Consider the following 10,526-nt stretch of genomic DNA (forward strand, 5'->3'; position numbering starts at 1 on the left):
CAGAAGAAGAGAAAAGAGAGTAAACTTGATTCCTGAAAAAAATTACGGGAAGAAAAGAGATCAAAGGAAGAGTTGCTGAGTTACTGAACTTGAAATGTTATTGCTGAGGAAGCCTTGGTATATGTTAGTTTGAGTGCCTAACACCTGTGATGAGATCATCCGATGAAGGTTTACTTGATAAACACTGGAACCACCTGATGTTTGGAAATGGAAATGCAGGAAACTGCACTATAGAAAATAGAAAAAAAATTGAAAAACCTGGAAGCTGCTGTTCTGTTGCAGTGATGATTGGAATCAAAACTTGTGCCATCTCAGTCCTAAGTGGCATTCCCACCTCTGCAAAAAATTTCATGATTTAAGCCTGCAGTCTAGGTTTCTGGACTTAAGTTCTTGATTCCCTGAATTCAGAAAGGAATCCAGAATTGTCTTGATTGTTGGGCGTGCCAATCCATTTTTGCAATTCTCTAACCAGAAACTTCTTAAATTGAGCCTGTACCAATTCATTGCCATTTGGTATCCCTTCCTTACCAAGATTACCATGATTCAAAGCATGCAGCTAATATGGCTATAAGGTCTGATAAAGTGTTCGACTCATTTCAGTGCTGAAATCAGTGAGTTGGAATGCTTAGAAAGGGGTTCACATGGATAATCTTTCAAAGGAAGAATTGAATAAGTAAGAGTAGATCAAAGGCATGTAAGGACTGATACTCTTTTGAGGAGGAATGGGGGCTTATTTTCAAAAATTCAATTATAAATCTGAAACCAGAATCTGCTGCTGGAAATTGAATTTCTGAGTTCCAGAATTCACTTGAAGTCCCTGTGACATTTTTGAAGTTTCTCACCAGTAACAACTTCAAATTAAGCTCCTTTTAGTCTAGTATCAAATGCTATCCTTTGATAAGATGAACTCTCTATAACCTAAGCTGAAATTCCCTTGAATTCTAGATTCTGAAACTGAAGTTGGAAAAAATTTCATTTTCTTATTTTCTAGAAATTACTGTTTGCTTTGTGTTTTCCAATCTCATTTTTAAGAAAATGAGAAGTCATTTTCTAAAAAAATAGAATTTTATCATTTTCTATAGAGAATGAAAACTGCGATTGAAAAATAGAAAATGAAAAAAGGCGGCTACAGTGCCGCATACCTTCTCATCGCACGATTATTTTAATAAAATAATTTATTAAATTAATAAATATAATTTGATAATTTTATTTTAATAAAATAATTCCATTAAAAATAATGATAATTTTATTTAAAATAAATAAAATAATTATTTTAATAAAATAAAATAAATTAATAAATATAATTTGTTAATTTATTTTTAAAATTTAAAATAAATTTATATATTAATAAAATAATTTTATTCATTAAATTAATAAATATATTCTTTAATTTTATTTTTTTAATTTAAAATAAATTTATATTTATTTTAATAAAATATTTATTGAAATAATAAATTAATAAAATAAAATAATTCATTAAATTAATAAATATAATTTATTCATTTTATTTATTTAAAAGAAATATAATATATATTTATTTTTTAAAATTTAAAATATTAATTTATTTTTTAAATTTATAAATATTTAAATTAAAATTTATTAATTAATTAATTTGATTTCAATTAGATTTCACGTACATTTGAAGTTATGTAATATTGTATTAGAAGGTTAGGTTTAACCCTTTTCTAATATGGTTGATCCCCTTCTTGTATGATTTTTCTTTTTCCATGATAAGATGGTATTTTTATTAAAAAAATTTATTTTATTTATAATTTTTTATATTAATAAACCAAACATATTTTTTAATTTTATTTTCTAGAAAATAGAAAACAGTATATCATACTAAACATATTTTATGTTTTCTAAAAACTAGATCAGAAAATAGAAAACCAGAAATAGAAAATGAAAAATAGAATTTTTTTTTTCCAAACTAAATGCCCCTAAGACTTCAGAAGTTAGCATTCATTTGATATTTGAATTTCTGAAATACAGAAGTTAATCGAGATTGAACCAGAATCTATTTCTTGAATCAATGAGAATTTTCCAAGCCTTTGTGATTCAAAATCTATATATCTAGGAATCTGATTGCTGAAACTAATATCCAGGAAACTTAAAACCTCAATCAGCAGGATATCAGAAACAACATCTCAGCTCAACAATTCAGAAACTGAAGAACCTCCATCTCCATTGCTTTAGTTATGGGAAACTCAGTATCTGATGGGGGAATCATGACGTCGGATGGGATAATTATTATCCTGTAGACTGTATTGATTTCGTTGATCGATTCTGAATATCGAAAATCAATCATCTAAAACTTATTGATTCAAAAGAATACTAACAGATAGCAAATAAATAGAACTATCAAAAATATTATTAAACTAAAACTTCTCTTTAACATTAACTATTAACTAGATAATAGTTTATATAGACCCATAATTTTAACTTATAAAAGAAGAAAACATCCTAACAAAAAAAAATTAACATATTTAAAATCCTAAAAATTCTAAACGGACTTAAAATTCTAAAATATAAACAAATAAAAAATTTTAAAACTACTTTAAATATAAAAAATTTTAAAAATAAAAATTATCAAAAATAGTAATAAAAATCTTTAGATCCTCCTGTATTAGTGACCCTAGATCAAAAAAACTCATTCTCGAGTTTCAAGTAGTATCAAGTGGTCGTCCAGGAGGATGATCCTCTAATATCAATTTGGCAAAATCCACTATCATCGCGTCCGTTACTTGTCGCAGCTTCTAGATAGGTCAAGCGGCCTGCTACTCAAACTCTTTGGTCATTGCAACAACCCACGACCACTAACCCAAGCTCTGCATATAGTGACGCACAATGAGCATCGCCACCGCACATGCGACCACAATGCTCACCACTGTCTTCATCATCGCCACCTCCCCCATGATTACTAGAGTTAGTCCTAATGGATCCGACGAGCCACTGCCCACCTCCCAAGTAACCCAACGATCGAGGCTCGAAGCTCTGCCTTCCAAGATTCTTCCGTAAGATGTCAAAAAAGAAATTAGAGTAGCTATAGTAACTGAAGCTAGCAAATTAGTTGACATAGAATTTGAGAAAAAAGATTGGTGAGGAATTTGAGAAAAAAGATTGGCAAGGTATATGTTCTTAAGAGAGGGATATTGTTGAAGTGATAAATGACTTCCCTTGATTTTCTTCGTCCACAAGAATATTTTCATTCAAATCACATACAATCATCTACTATTTCTTTGGTTCTATTAGTTAAAATCTCCGTTTGCATATCTGCTCATGTTCTTCAAATACAATCGAAGTATTGGTATTTTCTATGTCCATGGATAAAACTGTTTGCTGCGGCATCATGTCTGTTGAAGCTAAATGACATCAAAGTTATAGACAAGACTTGATACTTTCTTTGAAGGAGAAGCCTCTTGTGTAGCATAAGCGGTGGCAACTTTGGAAGCATTGACAATGGCCTAATTGAGCAACCAGCCAATCTCGACGCCGAGATAAAAAATTAGATCACTGACTATTTCATGCATCGTCATCATACTGGATCATCAAATATTTTGATCTTGTCATCGTCTCTGGCACCTCCTGTGATCGGGAGAATAGGATTGATTGTACTCGATATTGTCTAGGTCTGCAACCTCATGGTTGTCTCCAACGCCATAGGAGGAAGGGGTCACAGAGGCGCTGCGGAGCCAACATTCTCTCTAAGTTGTAGGTGGTGGGGCGGTTGATCCCGAATCTCTCAAAATCAAACTTGCGCTTCGACATCTCTTTTTGATTGGAAATTAAAGATTTTTCAAAAGGGAAATAAAAGAACTTACAACCTTTACGATCTTGCGCCGCTAGATGCTAGAATAATTTTATGACTTATCTTTGTAGATCTTGAAGTATCTTGTCTCGAGTGCTACCATCACAGTGCGAGACTTTCTCAATCGGAACTTGTCTGTCATGACCAACTGACGTCAGACAAGATAACAATTATTCTGCGGGCTATATTGATTTCGTTGATCAACTTGATCGACCCCCTACAGATATTCAAATTGAGGAAGCCTTTCAATCATTCCAACGTGTCATAGAGAATGCTAATATTATCAAGGAATCCAATGAAGATGCTCTTTTAATAGTAGTTGCAAAGTGTCTCTAGAGAAGGGTATTGTGGCATTCTTTGCAGGACTGCATGGTTGGGCTTTTACTCCTACCAACTTTGCCAAGATGCATGCTTCTAAATTTGGAGTCGATGAGTTTAAGATGATGGAGAGGCTGTGGTGTGAGCATTTTTTCGATCCAGCTACCAAGAAGTGGCCCAGTAAGAATACAGGATATGCTACCTGTAAGCGTGGCTTCGTCCAGTTCTGCTATGAACCAATTAAGCAGATTTGGAATGCTTCTCCACCTTTGCTTTCTGAGCAGAAGCCTCTCTTGATCCAATCCGAGAAGGGGATACTCCATTATCATGAAACTTTGAAACCATAGCAGCTGCTTGAGCAAATGATTTGCACAGTGTTTAGAGCATCAGTTGACATTCTGAACCAGACTTCATTCATGCGGTGAATTTAAACCTATGAAAACAATACTTGATCAGCTTTATTATAGTCCCTTCACTTTTGCCCTAGGATACTCTTTGGTTACACTTGACACTACTCTAAATTCAAAAATGATTTTTTTTCAACTGGGATGAATGATACAGAAAATTCATTAATAATTTTCAAAATTTTTTATTAGAGTATTTTTTAATAATTTTTATCTTTTATATTTTAGAATTTTGAATTCATTTAGGATTTTTAAGATTTAAATTCATTAAGAATTGTTCTTTTCTATTAAAATTCCATTCTTTTATTTATAAGTTAGGATTTTAGATCTATACAAGCATCTTATTAATTGATATTGAAGAAGTTTTTGATTTAATAATATTTTTAATAACGTTGTTATTTTTCTATCTCTTGTTATTCTTTCGAATCAATATATTTTAGAAAATTAACTTTTGACGTTCGCAGTCAATTAATGAAATTAATACAGCTAATAGGATAATCGTTATTCTGCAGTATTAGAATGCCACAATACCTTTATCTGGAGACACTGGATGTCATCAAGAAGAGCGTCTTCATTGACTGTCATGATAACATTAGCATTTGGAATGATTAATAGGCTTCCTCAATAATGACTTTTATTATCATGTCCCGGGAGACAACTGTTCGAAAAATTTCGGCAGCATCTCCCCTGTAACAATTCAACTTTCCTGAATACATAATAACATAGGGCCTACCCGACCACTCAATAATACAATACATGTGTTTTAAACTACTAAACTACCTGAATAGAGGCCCACACGACCATAACTAATCCAAACACATGCATGTAAAACAATATACCACAACAACAACACGTATAAGTCGTAAAGCATCACAACAAAGCAACGATAAACTCTACAAGTCTACGAAAACATAAACAATGCAACGGAATCATAACAATATCCACGTCCATACCATACGAATCATAAGCGCAATATCAAATTCATACAATACGAATGTAAGTGCCAAAACCACTATCCAATGCAATCCAACAAAAACATATGATAATAAAAACACTCCTGCTGTGAGATGATGGGGCAGACTGAGCAGACCTCCAAGCTCCAAACAACGTCCTTATCTGCTACCTGGGGAGAAAGAAAGAAAAACCTCAGGGTCTGGGTGGTGAGTATACAATACTCAGTGAATACTAAAATGGAAGTGCACAACAACATATAGAATAAGACAACAGGATATCATACGATACATAATGAACAAAGTCAATATACTATGTACGTACAACAACAAATATCATACAATACGAACACAATCAAGTGCAACAACCACAACCATGTAACAACAAGTGCAACAACCATAAATATAGAAGACAACTACCAACAAATGCATGCACATATGATATGCATGGTCACTGTCTGCACTCGCCACCTCCAAACACCCACCTAGTGCAGTGAACTGGGGCGCATGACAGGAAAGCTGCACACGCTCCAACAACAAACCACTACTGATCAAGTGGGGAGCAGACAGGATATCATAGGAGAGCTATTTAGCTAGTCCTGGTTGCACCCAACTTAGTGCAATAATTGCTCTCACTCTTGTGCCACTATCATACAGTGTCAAGTGAGCCCAACAACAACAACAATGATTGACACACCTACTTCTATCATGTATATGTCATAATGCTCAATTCAACAAGTTAGACCTATATCTAATCAGACATAGTCAGCATCAACTAGAACAAGACATCATTCACAGGTAATAGTAAAATGTAACTGTATGGGAGCAAGCAAAGGATCATATCAAGATCAATCAACGAAGATAGCAAGATTATCAACAAGGTAATTAACAACGAAAATAATCATGCACTTACGAATAGACCTATGTTGACTAAGCACAGAGTACCCACCTGATAGACGCACGTCGAATAAAAGAACCCCCAAATACAAACTCCGTATGTATATCAGGATCAACAAGTTAAAGTCCTGTAAATTACAACATACAATACTAAATACAGCAATACATTAAATTTTACCTACAAAAAACTCTAACCACAATTCAATTAAAACTATAATCCAAATTGTTATATCCAAATCCCACCAACCTAATCAAATCCAACCCATCCAATTAACTCATGCTAATTAAACATGAGTTACTTTCATTTACCACCTTTAACCAGATCTAAATCAACCAACAAGATCCTTACCAATGGTCACATCTAGATCCAAGTTAAACCTAATTAAATTTTGATTACCACTCCAAGATCCTACATCAAAACCTAATCGAACAGTAACCAACAGAATTGGCAAAAATTAAACATTCGAATCCATGAAATCCAACCACCCTTGAGAATCTGATCAAACAGGTCAATATAAGAAAATCTAATCAGAATCAGGAATACTAACCACAAAGCTCTGATCGTGCTCTAGAATTCAGCCACTCTCCGATCAAACAGTAATCCAACCGAATCAATTAAATCCCAACAACAATCCCTCAAACTTGTTATTGAACAAGAATACCCAGATCAAGAATACCTACCTCAAATAGAGTCGATCGTGCCCTAGGAACTTGCTTAGCTCCGGTTATATTCTGGTCCAGGATTCAACTTCCCTACTGATTGCCTACTTCCAATCAAATCAATATCGAAACCAAGCTCAGAAATCTGAAACAATCCAATGAAATCAACCATGAATCAGCCCTTACTGATCAGAAATTTTCGCGTGGCGTCGGGGTCGAGTAGCGCCCTGGAGGAGAGATCGCAAGGGTGCTGGTGGCGGTGGCAAGCAGAGAAGCTAGGGTTTTCTCCGTTGTTGAAGAAACTAGGGTTTTTTCTTTGCCTTTATAAACTCCGTTTGCGATATCACAACCGGCAAACGCGGGATTGCATGGTGAAATCGCGATCCCGTTCGGCAGATGCGGCTGCAACCGAAAACGAGGTCGCGCGTGCGATCTTGTGTGAGCGCAAGGCGTGAACCGGATGAAGAAAGTGATCGGACCAAACCGATTAGAATTTGGGCTCAGACCGGGTTTGGTTCAGATCTCTACTATAGCAAATCAAATTTGATCTTGGTTCGCTTGGTTCACTAATCAATCGACCTCCGATTTGACTCAAGCCAGTTTTACTCATTTCGTCTTCACAAGACGAAACTTCTCATTGCATCCATTCTGACAAAATCTCTTCCATGATGAACCAAACCAAGTTGGTTCAATTTGGTTCAATACTGAACCCTTTGGTTCACTAACCAAATGACCTCTAATTTGAACGAAATCAATTTCGTTCTTTTTCATCCTCGCAAGACGAGTCTCATTCTTCTCACTAACAAAATATTTTCTCGTATCTTACAATACTTGTTCAAATGTTTGAGGAAAACTAGAACTTACAATGCTTGGTTCGAGAATAAAATTCTAACCTACTGCATGATAACATGCATTTTTATAGTTCATTTTGACTATAATACTTGATGTTTTTGCTTCTCTCGTTGTGTAACTATTGAGTATTAACACATTTTACGGGTAGGAATTCATTTTAAATTATATTGCTTATTCCTATAGATATGGGGTTGAATCTAATGTTTTTAATATGTTTTTTAGGATACTTAAAGAGCCATGAAGTTGGATCAAGTTAAAGCACATTTTAATGTGTTTGGAGGTCATTTGAAGTGCTTCAGAGGCCAATACGGCCGTGCCAAGGGTGGCACGGCCGTGCCCCATCATCCGGACCAGTTTTGAAGTCTAGATCGTGTCTCACAAGTCCAGGTCGTGCCTCACAAGCCCCAGGCCGTGTCCCAACTCTCCAGGCCGTGTCTTACCAAAACACTGTCGTGTCTCACCAAAACACGGTCGTGTCTCCTATCTGGACAGTTTTGCAGACTGAAAGTAAAATGGACATAACTTTTAGCTCAAATGGAACCACGTGACGTGCCACCTACCAAAATGAAGATAACCTCAAGATCTACAACTTTGCTTCAGGGTGTACAAAAGAATTCTTCTCTAGGCCATGCTAAAAGGCACCGTCGTGTCTCTTCTATAGAAGGCTTCCTACTTTGGGCTGTGCCTACATGGCACGGCCGTGCCTCTTCTACCAAAGGATTCCTTCTCTAGGTCGTGCCTTGAGACACGGCTGTGTCACGGGGCTATTTTTGGGGGTATAAAAACTTCATTTTTTGAAGATGAAAGGATTCTTCCCTTTGGACCTGACTTAGGGGTTGGCCGTCACATTCACCTCACCGTCATCATCTTCATTCATCGCCACCATCGGACGAAAGTTAAGGGGATTTCCTTCTTCAATCCGACCATCTTCCATCCACCGAGGAGTTAAGGGAATTCTCTTCTCCATCACATCATCTCACCCATTGCATCAACTATGAAGATTGCATTGAAGTTGGGGATTCCTTCCTTCACCACACCTTCCATGGAATTTTGTCACCTCACATCCAACTCCGACTAGGGACATAAGGAGATTCACTAGATTCATTTTACTTTCTATTTCTGAGCATAGATTCAATTTTGCACGTTAAATGCTTGTTTAATTTTTTCTTATAGTATTTTGGATGTTGTTTGTCCTTCGCTTTCTCTTGTTTGCTTGTTGATGCACTTCTTTACTTTGTTGATGCAATTTATTCTTACTACTTTCGTATGAGCAATTTTGTTTATAATGCTTAGTGTTCTTTTCATTATTTAGATTTAGAACTCAATACAACCCCCCTCCCATCCGATTCAAAAAGAAAATCCAAATCTCCAATTATCTAATAACCACTAGGATTACCATACACCTACTACAATCATTGGGAGACGACTCGAGTTACCCTATACTACTTTAGTTAGGGGAATTGGTATTAAGTAAGTTGATGTGCTCATTTTAGATGACAACACAACAAGCATTCAATTTTTGACGCCGTTGCCGAGGATTGATAGAGGTGTTAGATAGTTCTAGCTTATTTTTGCTTTGAATTTTGCTTGTCAGTGGTAAAATTGTCCAATTGACGCTAGATTGTGCTGAATTATTCATTTTGACTTTGATTGACCTTAAATTTGGTAGGTTGATAGAAAACGACCTAGGGAACAATATTCATGGCCTTTGGCCGTGAAATAAAGCCAATTTTGCCCAATTCCTTCATTTAGATCACCTTTTTATTTTTGCAAATTTTTTTTTATATTTCTCAATTTCATTTTTATTAACTTTTATTGCTGTGGTGGTCACAAAAATTTAAAAAAAAATATTTGATGCTTCAATTCCATGTTATACTTGAGTTTGTTGTGCACTGTTTCTACACCTTATTGCCTTGTTTGCTTGTTTTCAGGTGAAACTAGAGTGCATAACAAGAGCATTTGAGGAGCACATACTTGAATATGATCCAGAGATTAACAGAATATTCCACACTTTATAAAGAACCGAGAAGAATTCAGTGATCAGTAACATGACATTCTACAACAATTATAACAACAACAATAGAACTCTCAGTGTACCAGATTTTGCTTATCAATCATCTTGCATCCAATATCCTAAACATGAAGTGGATTTTGAGCTTAGATCAGGGAGTTGGAAGTACCAAAATTTTTATGGCTTAGCAACTCAACCGATGCAAGTTTATGGAATATGTGTCAGTGCAACACATCCGACTAACATCTACCCCTCATTACAACCAGATGAAGGATTTTCTTTCCTAGATCAGGTGGCAGCAGTAACTATGTATCAGAGCATACCCCAATATCATCAGCCCTAGAATAATCTTATGTCATCTACCTACAATCCTGGATGGGGAAATCATTCAAATCTGAGTCTGAGATATGGAAATAATTTTGCACAGCAGCAACCCAACTTTGCACAACAATAGCCATTTCAGTTTGCAATAAACTTTCAGAGGCCGCTAGGATTTCATAGTAACCCAATTCAGTATTAGCCTCCATAGGTCTAACATTCTAATCCTATTCTAGACCCTTCCAGACAAGAGCTGAAGGACATGATTCAAGAATTTCTCTTACAACAACAAACAACCAATCAGCAAC

Source organism: Curcuma longa, chromosome 13, assembly GCF_044706935.1.
Source record: "Curcuma longa cultivar G26 ecotype Majalengka, Jawa Barat chromosome 13, ITB_CL_G26_1.1, whole genome shotgun sequence".
Lineage (NCBI taxonomy): Eukaryota > Viridiplantae > Streptophyta > Magnoliopsida > Zingiberales > Zingiberaceae > Curcuma > Curcuma longa.